Raw genomic sequence first — 16,058 nt, forward strand, 5'->3', positions numbered from 1 at the left:
GTGCATCCGAGCTTAAGAAGCTCCACAAAGGAGAAGGTACTGTAGATCTGCCCTGGGGTAATGTCCTTCACCCAATGGGTGCTAAGTTACATCTGAGAGTAGCAAGAAGTTTGGGTGTGTTATTGCAGTATAGGATAACAATAGATAATACAAAAGTACTGCATGTTTCCAAAAGCTACAAAAAGGGAGTTAAAGAGTTCTCACCATGTGCTAGTGATAAATGTTTTAGTAGAGATATATTTAAATTGATTTACACATTCCAAAATCTGTACATGCATTGGAAATATGTTATTCCATTAACATTTGCAGTTTTTATGTATTAGTTAAAAAATAAGTGTAATAGAAGTGACTCAAGAAGAACATTGTTAAATTGAAATGCTCTATTAATAAGTATATTATCAAGTACATTAGCTTTTATAAAAAAAGGTGAAAAAGTAAGAAGTCAGAAAAAAGATCCAAAAAGAGGAAATATCTATATGCATGTGTATATACATACATGCATACAGTATATATATATATATACACACACATATATATGTATGTTTGTGTATATATATATATATATACACACATACACAATACATAAACATATTCATATACATAATTAAAATGAATGATTTCTGAAATAAACATTTTAATAAAAAATGTTAAACTGCATTTTTTTTTATTTAATAAATTATGTGGCAATTATATAATTCTGTAAACCTCTTAAGAATTGTAGGCTTTTTTAGTATTGTTTATTAATGCAACTTTAATGCCAATAGTAGTATCTGTCACATAAAAAGTGCTCAATAAATTAATTAAATTATTAATTAATTAATGATTAATTAAATTGAGAGGAATATGAAGAAAATTATCCTTCTCCCCTGGGCCCTTCTTACCCAGTTCTTACACCGCTCCAAAAGGAAACTTCTATTTTGAGCTCTATGTGGATTTTAACAGAGCTTTTACAAAGTAAAAACAAAAACAACAACAACAACAAAAAAAACAAACAGACATATAATACCCTTTATTTCTTTGGTTTTTGACAAATTTATTAAAGTATCTTTGGCACACAAAAAATGATACATTTTCAACATTTAATTTCATAACTCTGACAAATAAATATATGTTGGAACCATCCACTGTAAAGATAGTGAACATATCCATCATCCTTAAAGTCTTCTTTGTACCCTTGGTAATCTCTCTCTCTCCTGACCATAGCTGCCAACCTCACTTACATCTTCAGGAAACAACCGATATGCTTTCTGTCACTGTACACTAGTTGATATTTTGCAGAGTTGTAGACAAATGAGATAATACTAAATATATTGTTCTTTTACCTGGTTTCTTTTACTCCGCATAGTTAATTTGAGTTCCATTCATGGTGTTTCATGTCAATTCTTTTAAATTGCTGAGTAGTTCTGTAGTAATGGAGATGCATTTGAGAGTTTTAAGCAGTTGGTTAAAATTATTATCTCACACATATTAGTTCCTAAATGGACCAAATCTAATTCTGTCCCTCAGCTAGTTTCCCACTACTCTCTCCTCTTCTTAATAGGGATTATTTTTTATTTGTTTGTTTCATGATCTATGTTAGTAAAAAAAACAAAAACAAAAACAAAACAACTCTTAGTCCCCACAGTGCTAATCAACATACTTAGGAAACATCTCCCTACGTGTATGTGATGAATGTCTACCTAGCATTCAGAATTTAGCATTTATTTGAGTATCTTCTAAAATGCTTTCTTTGTGAGCAGGGCATAGGTTTTGTCTGTTGTCATGAGTTTTTACAGTCATCTCGTTTAGTATTTGTCATATTCTATACTAACTATTTGTTAATCCCATGAGTTTATCTGCTACTAGATTATGATTGTCTTGAGATCCACGCCACATCTAGTATATCGTTTTATACTCAAAAGCTTAACCTCACAACTATAATGGGTATAAGCAGAATTTCACTGAATTTGCCTTGTGATTGATTATATTGGGATTGGATGGAATGGAATAAAAACGCTGAAATGGACTCTTTAGGTCCTGAAGTAAACGGAGAAGACAATAAGATGATGCTTAGGAATCGTATCAGGATAATGGGCAAAAGGATGGTGACTTTCTCCAGATATCAATCTTGAGTTTGGGGGCAGTGGAGCCTTGGTGCTCACACATGGCAGACTACCTTCCTGAATCTTGACTATAAGTGTTGGTTGACTGATGGGACTCAGGTACTTTTAAATTATAGGTAAAGTGTTTCTCTTCTTTAGAGGTTGTTAGATCAAACATTATTTGAGTGAATCTCAAATAATGTTTGATCTAACAATGGACTAGTTCCCACACATTTACTCATTGAAAAGAATACTGATATAGCTAAAATTAGTGGTTTGCAAATAGGGTGGTGCTTCCCAGCAAGAAGCAGTAGATATTCAGGGATTGTTTATTTATTTTGTTGCTGTTGTTTTTGTTCATGGTGCTAACATTCTTGGGGGAGGGGATTATAATGCCAGAATTGTGCAGAGTGGGAAGAGATAAACATTCGATTTGAACCCACCCTCTGCAAGGAAGAATTTTTCTGCTCCCAATATTAATAGTTGCCCAGTTGTGAAACATTGATCTTAAATATTTGGGAAAAGCTAAGAGGAAATGTTTACAAAAATATCTTGGTTCTGATTTACATTGCCTGGTGTTGCTTCCAATGCAATGTGTCTTCTGGGTTCCATGTACAATCCTTTTCCAGACACTGATGTCCTGAGTACTTTTCTTCTATCACTAATCTTAAATACAGAAAATTTTCAGGCTCTCTGTGTACAAATTCTCAAAGTTTAGTTTGATGACATATTCCTCCTCAACATTTCTTTTTTTTCAAGCTGTTTCTATTTTTGCTTGTTGTTTCAGAAACCTGTGAGGATGCTAGAATGACCAAACTTCAATTCTGTGAGGATGCTGCCTGGGAATTACTGTGCATTTCTTCCTTACAGGGCTGCTGCACCGATAAGGGTTTTACAACACTCTAGAGATTTAGACAGGAAAGAGGACTACTGATTTTTGTTTTTTCATTTTAAACACCACACTTTTAAAATTTCATATTTGCCTTTATGGGGGAAGTGCTTCTTTCTCTGTCAACAACAACAATACTAAAAGCCATCATTAAATTAATTTTGATATAAAGTGGATTGTTGATGAGAATTAGAGAACTCTGTTATATCAGGGCAGAGGGCTGCCTATACAATAGTCTCTCCTTTGTTCTTGGAGAACACATTTCTAGACCACCAGTGATGCCTGAAACCACAGATATTACTCAACTCTCTCTCCATTACTTTTCTACACATACATGCATACATATGTTTCATAAAGTTTATGAATTAAGCATAGTAAGAGATTAGCACCATAACTAATAACAAAATAGTATAATTATAGTAATATACCGTAATAAAATTTATGTGAATGTACTCTTTTTCTTTCAAAATATCTTGCTGTATTGTACTTTATTTTTGGACTGCTGTTGACCATGGGTAACTGAAACAGTGGAAAGCTAGACAGAAAATAAGTGGGTCTACTATGAGAAATGCCCCCATACTGAAGAGCTACTCAGCTGAAAAAATTTAAAATGCTGATTTTTGGAAAATTCTGCTCTAGAGTTTTCTTTTAAGATTGGGATGCAATCTCAAAATAGAAGCCAGGGTATCTACTTTGGCTCATGGTTCCCCTTCTTGGTATCAGAAGCAGGACATTCTCCTTGCGCCGTGGGATACAGGGGGATGAGAACTTAAAGGAGGGTTAGGATTAGACAGTAATACCTCACTGGCCCTCTATTACATATGGTCTTAGAAGCCAAATTTCATGTCCTTGAAGTTCTCAACCATTAGCTACACATTAGAACCATCTGGAGGGTTTGTTAAAACAGCTACCTAGACCACATCCATGGGGTTTCAGATTCAGTAGAACTGGGGAGTTGACAAGAGGTAGCATTTCTTATAAGTTCCCTGGAGGTACTGATGCTTCTGGCTCAGGGAACACACTGAGAACTTACTCCCTCCACTGTTCCTTTCAGTCTGATCCCAGTGTCCCCTGGGACCCTTGATGTCCATCAAGCATCCTGATTACATCTGTGTTTCCCTGTTTTCTCATTTTGGGTTGTCAACTGGGTTCTGTTATTCTTACTCACAATGGTCTTCATTGCCACTCTTCACAATATCTCCTTTAAAAATGTAGTGCCAGAAAAAAGCAAAGCACAAGCCAATAAGCAACAACAAAAGAAAGTCCCTGGTCTTCCCCTTTAACTGACTTATTACCATTAATATAGTTACTGATAGTACCGGTTGTCTTCATTTGCATTCCCCCACATAAATAAAACTTAAGTGAATACTATAAATTCTGATATGGTATTAGGCCTTCCCTGCTTTTGTTTTTACTCATTATTTTTTTTAAACACTCATTTCTGTACCTTGTTATTTTTAAATTTTGTTTCATAAAAATTTTTATAAGCAATTTTAACTCCTTTGAAAAACAGGGCAAGGTATAAATAATGAATAATACTTCCTTCAGGGCCTGTTGAAAATGCTAACGTACATATATAAACTTCCTTGCTCTCATGATCTTGAAAACACTATTATAGTGATGTTCTCTTCTGAAGTCCCTTAGAATGTTATTTATGCCCTTTGTATGTCGTGACTTTTTTTACATTTTAATATTTTAAATAGTGCAGTATTTGATAATTTGATGGAAAACATGTAACATAAATATAAGTCAAGACACAGCAACAGAGCGGAAGGCTCTGAGCCCACCTTCTTATGGAGTAATTTACTGCTACAGGCATTGCTGGGCCTTCCTTGACATGTGTCCTTGGCCCATAAGCATGCATTTCTCTAGGGCCTATTCTAAACTGTGCAGCCAAATGGAGATGCCAGATTGTAGGATGTGTTTATGATTATTTTTTAAAAGATGTTTTGGAGAGTTTTCCAAAGTGAATGTGCCACTTAACCCTAAGCATCAGGTAAATTTTCTTTATTCAAAGCTTCACCTGTACTTTGTTAGGGTCATCATTCCTTATATTTTGCTAATCTATCCAAAGGTAAAAAAGAAGCACTTATCATGGTCTAATTTGTTTTTCTATGACAATCATGCATCTTTTTAATTTTAATTTTTTGTCTACTGTGCTTCTATGAAATGTTCTTGCCTTACAAACTTTTCAGCAAGGTCAAATGGGTTTTTCTCCATTGTTTTTGAGTGTATGTATGTGTACATTCTTGTTTGTTACAATATATTCTGGGTAGACATCTGTGCAGTTAAATAAATTGAAGATTTCTTAGGGTCATTTTTTGATAAACATGAGGTCTTAATTTTAATAGACTTAAAAACAATCTTTATTTTTATGCTGAACAGGTTTTGTTTCTATTGAAACTACTAGCTATAATGGGAGTCTTCTATATTCTTTAAGAGTTTTGAATTATTTCTTTCTCATTTTAGTCTTTCCTCTTTTAACTCTCTTAGATATGGTATATAATAGAGATCAATTTATATTTTTTTCTTAAATAATAAACAATTATGTAACTGTCACATGCCAAACAATTTTTCCTTTTCTCTGATCTGCAGTGTCATCCCTCATGAAACAATTTTAGCATATTAGTGGATTTTATTTTTTAAAAATTCTGCTTTATTCAATTGGTCTATTTGTCCATGTCTATACTAACACTGCACAATCTTACATAACCAAACTTTAAATATGTCTTAATATCTGGTAGAGAGTGTTTTCAGCACATCTTATATTATTTCTTCTAGCGATTGTGGGCCTTTAAATCTTTCACATGTATTTAAGAATAAGTTCATTAAATTCCTAAGGAAGAACTAATTGGACTTTCATCAGAATTACGCTGTACCCATCAATCACTTTGTAATAACACTGGCATGATGTTGAACCTTCTCATACATGCATATGATATTTCTTTCCATTTATTTTGACATTCCTTTATGTTCATTATGAGAGTCATGTATTCTTCCCATAAATATAGTATGTATATTTTGTGAAATTTATTACCACAAACTTAAATTTTGTTGCTAGTATAAATATTATCTTCTTTTTCTATATTTCTATTTCAGTTCTATAGAAATAAGATTGATTTTAGTATGAATTTTTATCTCAACTGCTTTTCTTACCTATTTAAAATAAAACTAAATTTATTGTTTTATTTATAGGTATTCAAGAATTATTTTTTTATGGCAGACATCTATAAATAGTGACTGATTTGTTTTCTTCTTTTTATTTACATACCTATGTTTCTATAATTGCTGGTGTTGTAAAGATAATGCTAATCAGATGTAATGATAGTGAAATTTTTCTTGTTATCAATACTGGGGGGTAGGAGGATGCTAGTAAATTGCTTACCATAAAGAATGATATTTTCTATACTTTTGAAAAATAAATTTTAATTGATAAGTGAAATTATATATATTGATGTTTTCTGTACTTTATTTTTCAAGAAGGCAGAATGGATATACTTTAAATAAGATTAAGGAAACTTCATTCTAATTTCAGTTTTATAAAAGATTTTATTATAATTGATGTTGAATTTCATTACATTATTTTTTTCTCCTAATATCTAAAATTAATGGATAAAATATGTTTCTTGTGTGAAACCACTCTTTTAGTCCCAGAATAAATCTGTTATTTTTGATAAATTATTTTTATGGTTTTTTTAATACTAATGTATTTTGTTCAACAATATTTTATTTGAAATTTTGCATGTGATATTGACCTATAATTTCCCTGTCTTGTACCCTTGTCTATTTTTAGCAATGAAGTAACACTTATAAATAATCGTAAACAAACGTTATCGTCAAATCCATGAATATTTGGCAGAATTCACCTGAAAGTCATTAGGAACTGGGTTTTCTGTTGTGATAATAATCAGTTTCTACCATGCTTTTATACTGTTTATAATACAATAGAATAAGGCTTTTTAATATACTCAATCATTTTTAATCACCATGCATATTTGAAGAGGAAATATTATCAAGGAAGATTTCCTAGAGTAGGAGATATATAAAGATTTCTTGTTTGTTTGTTTGTTTTTATAATAATAATAATAACAACAACAACAATGAAACCCAGGACACTAGATAGGCAAATGGAGAGGGAGTAATGAACAAAAGAACCAATATGGGCAAAAGTTTGAAGACATTTAAAAACAATGCAAGATTTTAGTGATAGAATTAGTTTTCAGTTAAGCAAAGGCAAGATCAGAAAGCACAATAAGAGCTTGTTACCTCTACTGTTTTATGGAAGCCATGGACCACAAGGCAAAAAGCAACAGGTCTTGAAGTTGAATACCAGGGATTCCTTGAAAGGCACAGTGATTCCCTTGGAGCTCCTGCTGCACGTTGCTCTGCCATTCCTCCAACAGAGTGGACTCTCCCAAAGCAGATTTCCCTTAGAAAGGGTTAGAGGAGAAGGGGCAGGAGTGGGAGATTGTCCCAGCTTGGGACTTCATGTACATGATCTATGGATTTAGCAAATCTTTCCAGGCATGCAGATCTATCATAGAAATTCTACAGTGCTTTAGAGTAACAAAGTCCAAGAGAAAGCAAATAATGAGACCTCTATAATAAAAATGTAAAGGAAATGGCTCTTATCATTAAAATACACAGAGGATTTTCCCAACAGGCAGTGAATGAGAGTTAACAAACTGGAATACTTTCCCTGCATGGTTTTATCAAGTAAACAAACATCAAACAGGAAGTGCATGAGAAATGGGAGGGATTATTGGTTGGGTTAATAATAGTCTATGTTTGGAATTTTTCTCCAGAAAATGAGTCTAGTAGAGAAGAATTCAGACAGAGGCTTTGCTATAGGATATTTTGCTGAATTTTAGTTTGAGTGAAAATACTAAACAGGGATTTTGTTTCTTTGGCTTAAGATGTATTCAAATCCCTGAACATTTTAGAGAATTAGTAGAACCTACATAGTCTTTCCAAAGGATTTCGGTGCTCAGGAATCACTTATAGTAATAGAGGCAACAAAAGGGACTGAAATTTTTATTCCTTCTGAGAAAAGGGGTAAATTTGACTCCATACCATGTGCATGAATTAAGTAGATGTCAGATGTGACAGCGGGTGAAGAAACACTGAAGAAAAGCTCCACCTTCCTTCAGAGATGAGATTTCTGGATCAAAAGTGTGGTGTCAGGGATACAATCCCAGAGGCTGCAGGTGCTTGTTGACATACTTGATGTCTCTGAGCCTGAGTTCCCATCTGAGATAAAGGCGAATTTGGTTGTATAGAGCTCCTTATGACTGTAACATGAGCACTCTTTGTAAATGTGCTTCACTTTGCCTGCAATGAACACTGTTTGCTTTTTGACTGACCAGCATCTTTTATTTTTTCTTCAAATGATAATTAAGATTTAGTCTGTACACTGGATGATAGCTTTCTCTTAACAGAAATAGCTTCAGTGCAGACACAAATGCATTTTCAACATGCGGTACAAGTCTGACACAAGACAGGCGCTTGATATATATTTATTGAATAATGCAGTTCAGGTGAGGCTTCATTTCTCACCTTTGAGAAGACAGTGACCAAGCCTAGCTGATAAAAAGCATCATGGTGTTTGTATAAATTTTTGTGTCTTAAAAGGTGTAAGGATGTGATGTAAGTTAGCCAAATGAGGTTCAATGTCAGAATCCTGTTAGTACCATTAAAATAGGAAAATCTTTTAAAGAAATATGATATACATACATCGTGGAGTTTTATTCAGCCATAAAGAAGAATGAAATTATGTCATTTGCTGGAACAGGAGAACAGCATGCTAAGTGAAAAAAAGTCAGACTCACAAAAGCAAGGGGCATGTGTTTTTTCTCCTATGTGGAAGCTAGAGAGAAAACAAAGATGAAAAAGATAGGGAGGGATCTCATTAAAATAGAAGGGAGACCAGTAGAATAGAAGAAGGAGATGGGGGATGGAGGGGAGGGAAAGGAGAGCTACTGGGGAGTGAAACTGATCAAATTACACTGTTTTATTTTGTGCATGCATGAATATGTAACAACAAATCCCACTGTTATGTATGATTATAATACCACAGTAAAAAGGAGATATATATTATTATTATTATTATTTTTTTTTTTGCTAAATTTCAATGAGTTTCTAAAGTTTACCATAAGAAATCTGAGCAGTCTAGTCAACTCACAGGTAGTAACATTGAAAAGAAAAAAAAAAGAAAGAAGGGAAGAAGAGGGTGAGGTGGGTAAGGAAAGAGGGAGGGAGAGAGGGAGAGAGGAGTGATGGTACCCGTATGCATTAGGGTAGCCTGAGTGCCTAGGCACCCCATTCCCAAAGGAAGATGTGTCTCCGGGGCTTCTTAGTTATAAGTGGCAAGGATTTAAGCTGTATTTAAGCCTACTTCGTTTTCTGTAATTTGCACTTTAAAAAATCTTACCTTCAATAAGCCTGGGTACTAAGATTAAAATTGAATGCTTTTGTTTGAAAAAGAGAAATGTTGGAATTATATTCCCCATTTAAATAAATAATAACTGATATCAAGAAACTTTTCCTGCTGTTTTCACCCTGAAATGCATTAGAATTTAGACTTGGTAATCAAATGAAACTGCATGCAAATCCCAATTCTATGATTTAAAGGTGGAGTAGCCCAATACAGTTCCTAGAAGCACATAGAAAATGCTCAATCAATTCTGTTGAATGAATGAATTGGTTAATAGATCAATAACTTGGCAAAGTTGCCTAACTCTCCTGTGGAAAGTGGTATAGAATATAATAGTGGATTGTAAACTATGATTCTTTAGGACACAATTAAGAAATGCTTCTTTTCTTTATTTCTTAAACATGGAATAAGTGAAAAGTGTAGCAAAAGAAAGCCAGGCCATTGTATCCCAACACACCCACAGCAATGTCATTAATTGGAGCCTTTATGGAAGGAAGTTGGCAAATAACCCTTATATGTGTTGTTGTTATGTTCAACAGCTTTCTAAAAATGTCTCTACTCTGCTTATCCACTTCACCCTGAGTCACTCCCTGTTCTGTCTATAATGTGGGATTCAGAGTAGAAATTAACTCATCATATAAGAGCAGAATTCAGGTTCTCCACCATAAGAGAAGTAGATTTGCTTTGTCATGGAGAGAAGCCATCTGTATGCACCTCCACCATTCTCCAAGGGTGAGTGATAGGGCAGCATTTCCTGAACTGCATAGAAAATTACAGTCTATAGACAGATGGGATCAAAAAGAAGGTGCCAACATGGAAATAGCTATTGGTGATGTCAAATAAAGTGTCACACTAATTAACATATACACATGTTTGTGATGTTTTTATAGAAGGGTGTTCCATGTGAGAATTGCTTTGAATGAAAATTTTTGCAATAAGCAGCTTCATCATTTTTCTTCTTGAAACCCTGTTTATGAATTGTTTTAACAGAACAGTTGTCATATTGCAAGTTATAGATATGTCTGCTGTGCTTTTAAAATAACATATCTTGGAATTGGAAATATATGATTAAGAAAATAAAACAGGATTTAAGAATGAAGTTGATTTAGAAGATTTTAGCAACAGACTAGAATAGAAAAGAATTGGCCATATTCCCCTCTTGATAATGGCATAGAGAAAGAAGAAAGAATTTCTTCGTGAAGTAGACAACCAACTGTTCTTATGACCTGGATTTCTAGAAGCTCCTATAGGGGCATGAATGCCTTGTGGAGAATAGGAGGAGGCCAGGAGGCTTTGAACCCCAAATTCAGTGTACATCTCTGTACATAAGATTCTCCCTATATTGACAAATGTCACCATGGACAATAACAATGAATTTACATTCCTGCAAATGGCCAATCTGTGGTTTAGAAGGATTTTCTTAAATATGGTCCAGTTACACCTCCCATCACAATCACTTGCATGTTTAAACTGCAATCTCTGAGCTCCATACCAAGCCCATTCATCTAGCAGGGAGGGCACTGGAAATTTTGCAATTGGAAACCATGATCAGAAGCAATCTAATATAGCATAATCAGTGATTAAAAGAAAAGTTTAAAATCAAATTGAGTTTGAATTCAGGTTCCACCAGTTAATGATGTTCTGTAAAACACTGAGCAGTTTACTTGTGTTTGTTATACTTCAGTTTCTTGGTCCTCAAAATGAGCGCAAACATAGATTAAATAATACCTATATTACATATACTATAAATTGTTAAAATTTTATTGGTGTAAGGAGTGTAGAGAAGTGCTAAGGCTAAATACATGTGCAAGAAATTAATTTTTGGATGTTTTCATATAAGGAAATTATTTTAACACATGATTTTCCCATACTCTCTCACTGCTTCCTAGTATTTGCTTTATTTGAACTATAAACTCTGTAATATCTATGCTGATTCACTCATACCTTTGCGAAGTAACTAGAATATTATTCTCTGGACAGTTTTTAAAATTTGATTTCACTTAATACTGCCTCCTTTTCTTGTTAGAGCCAAAGAAAGAAGAATGATGTTTATCAGCTTTGTATCCCAAAGAATTAACCTTAGTGTCTCTGGATTGAGAAAATTCTTTTGAACTCAAACCCAGATCATTTTTGGAGTTTAACAAAACTTTCCCTACTAAATGTAGTGTTGTGTTCCTTTATGTGTTTATTGATTTTCTTTCTTTCTTCTTCCTTTTTTTTGCTTCTCCTTAAGTATATAAAGTCTTCGAAGTATTCCCTCCACTTGCCTTCTCATCTCAGCTCGTCTTGCATCTCTCTCCCCATTCCCATGCTGAGCTTTTTGCACATGAAACTACTTGTTTTTGCACAAAGTCCATAAGCTGTCTTAGCTAAGAGGCACACATGTGCTGCACTCTCTAACTGAAGTCTTTCTCAGAATCTTCCTCATCTTCATTCTAAGTTGTCTGTCAATAAGTCTGGGTCTTGGTCCACTCCATGAGGAGCATCTTGCAGACAGGGACCTTGTCTCTTTGATCACTAGATCACTAGTGTCTAGGAGAAGGAATCATGCACATTTCTATTTTTTTTTTTTTTAAAAAGGAGCCAATCAGGAAGCTATCATCTAGGACTTCATCAGTTTGGCATTGGCAGGAATCAGGGTGGTCATGATCTCAACTGGTAACATGGCAATGGATATGCTTGGGGATAGACCATCCAGCTAGAAAGACAACCATCAAGGTGAGGAACATTCTCTTTAAGGAAGCATTCCAAGAAAGCCCTCAGAGGTGTGTCCAGGCTTCTCCCAGACCATCCTCAGAATCACTGCACCTCACTTGCATTCTCTTACTCACTTGCCATATTCAAGGGAAGGGGCTGCTGAGAGCATGTGAGGACTTCAGAGACTTGACTTATCAGCAAGGAGGGGAATAGTTTTCAAGACAAAACCCCTTCCCATGTTTCCTGCTTCCTCAAGTAAACTATGGTGAAGAGGAAGTTTGTTCCATGAATGCTGAAGAAAATTTTAGATCCACTAACCTGGGTTCAGAGATCGAGTCTAACCATTACCAACCACATATTATCTTTTTAACTCATTTATCTATAAAAAGAAACAAGTGATACCTATATTGCAAGGTTATTCTGAAAATTAAAGATGATGTGGCAAGAGCTTCTACTATAAAGTGAGTCTTTGGTAGATGGAAGTTAGTGTTCACATTATTTTCATAATTTAAGAAATAGATACTTACTTAACATGAGGTACAGATGAAACACAAAATTCTATATCTTCACTAAACATAATCTCTAAATCAGACTTAGTCTGAACACCTTTGTGCAGTGTAAGATTATATATTTTCAGCTCAGTTTCAATGTATTTTATTTACAGGTAGCCCTTAAATCTGAGATAAAATCAATAAAGTTTAAATGCTGTATTGATTTCAATCTACCAACAGCAGCAAATAGTCAGAAGCTTGCATATATCCTTTATCCAGATGAGTTATTGTCAACATAGTGTACCCAAAACATTTGGACTTTGTATCATAAAGTTAAATGCCTTTTGCTAACTTATGAAAAAATTCTCATATTTAGAACACCTGGATGTTTCAGCTTTTACAAGTTTCTTATGAGAGTATATTACTAATCCTTTTTCTTCTTTACATTTTAGGAAACTTAGATCAGAGAGATTAAGTGACTTGACCAAGTTAATTCAATAAGTTATTGGTAGAGAAAAGATTGAACTTGTGTTTCTAACCATAAGTTTGTGGCATTTTTGCTATTTTCAAACTGTTATGCTGTCTCCTTAACAGATGTTACCAAAAATAAAAAAAGATTGTTGTAAGACATCAATTTACTTTAGTCATCAAAATATTAAATTTTGATTGGACAAGCAAATAAAAATCTTGGAAACCAAAGGGCAAGAGAACATTCTGATGATATTTTTAGTAAAAATTGGAATCACCTATCCCTGAGGATGATTTGTTTTGAGATGATTTGTTTTGAGCCTTATGCAAAATATAAATTTTCAATAATTCAATGTTCTTTACAATTTCAAGATTGGCCAAAACATTCAGAGATGGATAAATGTGATATCTTGATCCTAAGTAAGACACGAATATACTTCAATACTGCAATAAAGGCTCTTTCTTTTAAAACCGCTAACAAAGCACTTCTCTTAGTATGCTCGTAACATGGGTAATAAATCATCTAATCTTCTATGCAGAAAACACCACCTTAATTTTCTTTTTTCTTTCCGGTGCTCTTTACCAGCGCTAACTTTGTCAGCACATCATTCCCAATGACCAATCTATAGACATCAGATGTTTCCTAAAACATCTTCAATTATATGTTAATAAAGTGACTTATATATCGAAGTACCAAAACTAAATACAAATGATGTCTGAGAGTTACATAAGGCTAGAGACCATGTTTTCATCTTTAATTCCCAGTTCATTCATCTTTTTCGATAGAGGGAAGGCATTCAAAACATGCATGCTACATAGAATGGGATAATGCATAAAATTATCACTATATCCTTACTATTAATAAGAGAGACAAATAATTATCTAATTCTATTTGTACAGCTCTAAATTTTAGATACTAAGGCACATGCCCAGAAACTTACATCTCAATAAAAATATAGAAACCTTTGGCTAAATATGCCATCCCTATTAAGAAACTCCTCCTTCTATTTGGGATTGTTTTTTCCTGGATATCAGAACCTGCTGGTGTTTTCCATAAGTCTGCCCATGAGTACCACTGAACATGTACTCAATGCATGCCAGGAACTATGCTTAAAATCACATATCCTGTTTTATTTAGTCTTTCAACAATCTTATGAACAGACCTTTGAAAATGACTATCAGTCACTTGTCCAATATGACATGAAAGTTAATAATGGGAGTAGATATCGATTCTGTGTTTTCTGGCTCCAAAGCACATGTCCTTAAACAGGATGTTCTTCTGTCACAGATAGCAATACACTAAAACTTTTTCTTTCTTTCAGTTTTTTAATTTCATAAAGTCAACAAGTATTTTAGGGGCTCATCCTTTCTATCATATTCTGAGTCAAGTATTACTAAAAGATGCTATTTCCTGTTTTGAGCCAGACCTGTCTCTATTCTTTCACTGGCTTTCCCTAAGGGAGGCAGGACCAGACTCCGAGACATTTGCTGGAACACATTCAGTAAGTGCCTTAAAAGTGGTAGAGCAGTGAGATATCTTCCACTCCCCCCTTCCATGTTCAGAGAATAATAAGAGGCCAAATTTCTTTTGTATGGAGGGAAGTAGGACATCTTCTCTCTGTGTTCTTCCTGAGGCATGCTCAGGGTTTAGCGGTCTGTCAAGGGGATTGCTTTGTCGGGGCTTATTCCATTTTACTCCTTTCCCTCTAGTACTGAAGGGTAAGTTCTTATCACATTACAGTGGTAAGATTGCACCCCGAGGTCCGAGAAGGGAGAGAAAAACAAGATTTAAGATCAGGGAGATTAGTCATTTCTATCTGAACAATGGAGGAAGTGAAAACCAGCCCTGTAAACACAGAGTGCAGCATTCACAATAGAACATAAATAATACTCAGACTGGGCGAAAACTGTAGCCCCTCGACTATGTGTACCTAAGATATAGGTGAGGGTCTTCATGACCACTACAAGGACAGGCGGATGTGAAACTCTGGAACTGGGCATCCTCTTCTCCTGATGAAAATTGCCTTCAAGTGATCACTGCTGCTTTAGTATAGCAATTCCAATACCATTTTACTCCTCTGCTTCCTACATAAAATCTATTTTGATGCCCAGTTATTAAATCGACCTCACTTTTTGATAATGTCTGAACCCAAACTGTTCCCACTTCCTCAACCTACTGAACTCTCTACTGGAAGCCCAAATCCCATCAGAAACTCCTCCCAATTCTCCTCTCCGACACACGTTTCCATGGGCCTCAACATCATCTTGACTATGAGTATGTTCCAAACCACACCACATTCTCCAAACCTTGAGGCAATTCTGTATTACGGGATTCTGGGTCCATGCTTAGCTATAAATCAAAGTTATACATGCTTGTCTACAGGATTATTATGCTTCACAATATAGCTCCTGTCTTTTGCACTATGATAACAAAATAACAAATGGGGTGGCTTATAATCAACATAAACTTATTTCTTAGTGTTGTGGAGGCTGGAGTCTGAGGTCAGGGTGCTGGCACGGTTATGTTCTGGTGAGGGTTCTCTGACTGTTTGAAAATTATTGATTTCTCATTGGTGCTGAGAGCCACGGCTGAGTCTGTATGGCCCTTGGCATTTTGCCAACAGTATTGATTGACAGGCGAGGCATTACTATCCGCCTCTGCCGCAACTTTTGAGTTCTCGCACTATTTTGGAGTTCTCGTGGGGATTTCCGGGGATTCCCCGAGAGTTCCCATTGGTTGGGGAAGTGCAGGAGGAGGGATTTCCGGGAGAGATATTTCCGGCTGGGGGTTCCTGGACAAGCCTCCTGGCGTTCGGGAGGATTCCCAGGGAGCTGTGTGAAGTGTTTTCCTGCAGTTTAAAAATAAAGTTTGTTCCTGCTTCAGTGGCTCGTGATTTGTGCCCAGCCAGACTGCGGCACATTGGATTCTCACACAGCAGAGAGAAATCTAGCTAGCTTCCTGGACAGCTTGTGGCTCTAATCCTATTCCTGAGGGCTCC

General features: G+C 35.0%; 1 long non-coding RNA gene across 1 annotated transcript in view; it reads left to right on the top strand.

Moving 5' to 3' along the window:
- LOC125610853 overlaps positions 1–5,998 on the top strand; it is a 41,279-nt gene extending 35,281 nt beyond the window's left edge. The window contains exon 3 of the long non-coding RNA XR_007340905.1: positions 2,869–5,998. This is a non-coding gene — a long non-coding RNA (uncharacterized LOC125610853). The remainder of the gene's footprint in view (positions 1–2,868) is intronic.
- The last annotated feature ends 10,060 nt before the right edge of the window (positions 5,999–16,058 follow it).

This window comes from Marmota marmota, unplaced genomic scaffold, assembly GCF_001458135.2.
Source record: "Marmota marmota marmota unplaced genomic scaffold, marMar, whole genome shotgun sequence".
Lineage (NCBI taxonomy): Eukaryota > Metazoa > Chordata > Mammalia > Rodentia > Sciuridae > Marmota > Marmota marmota.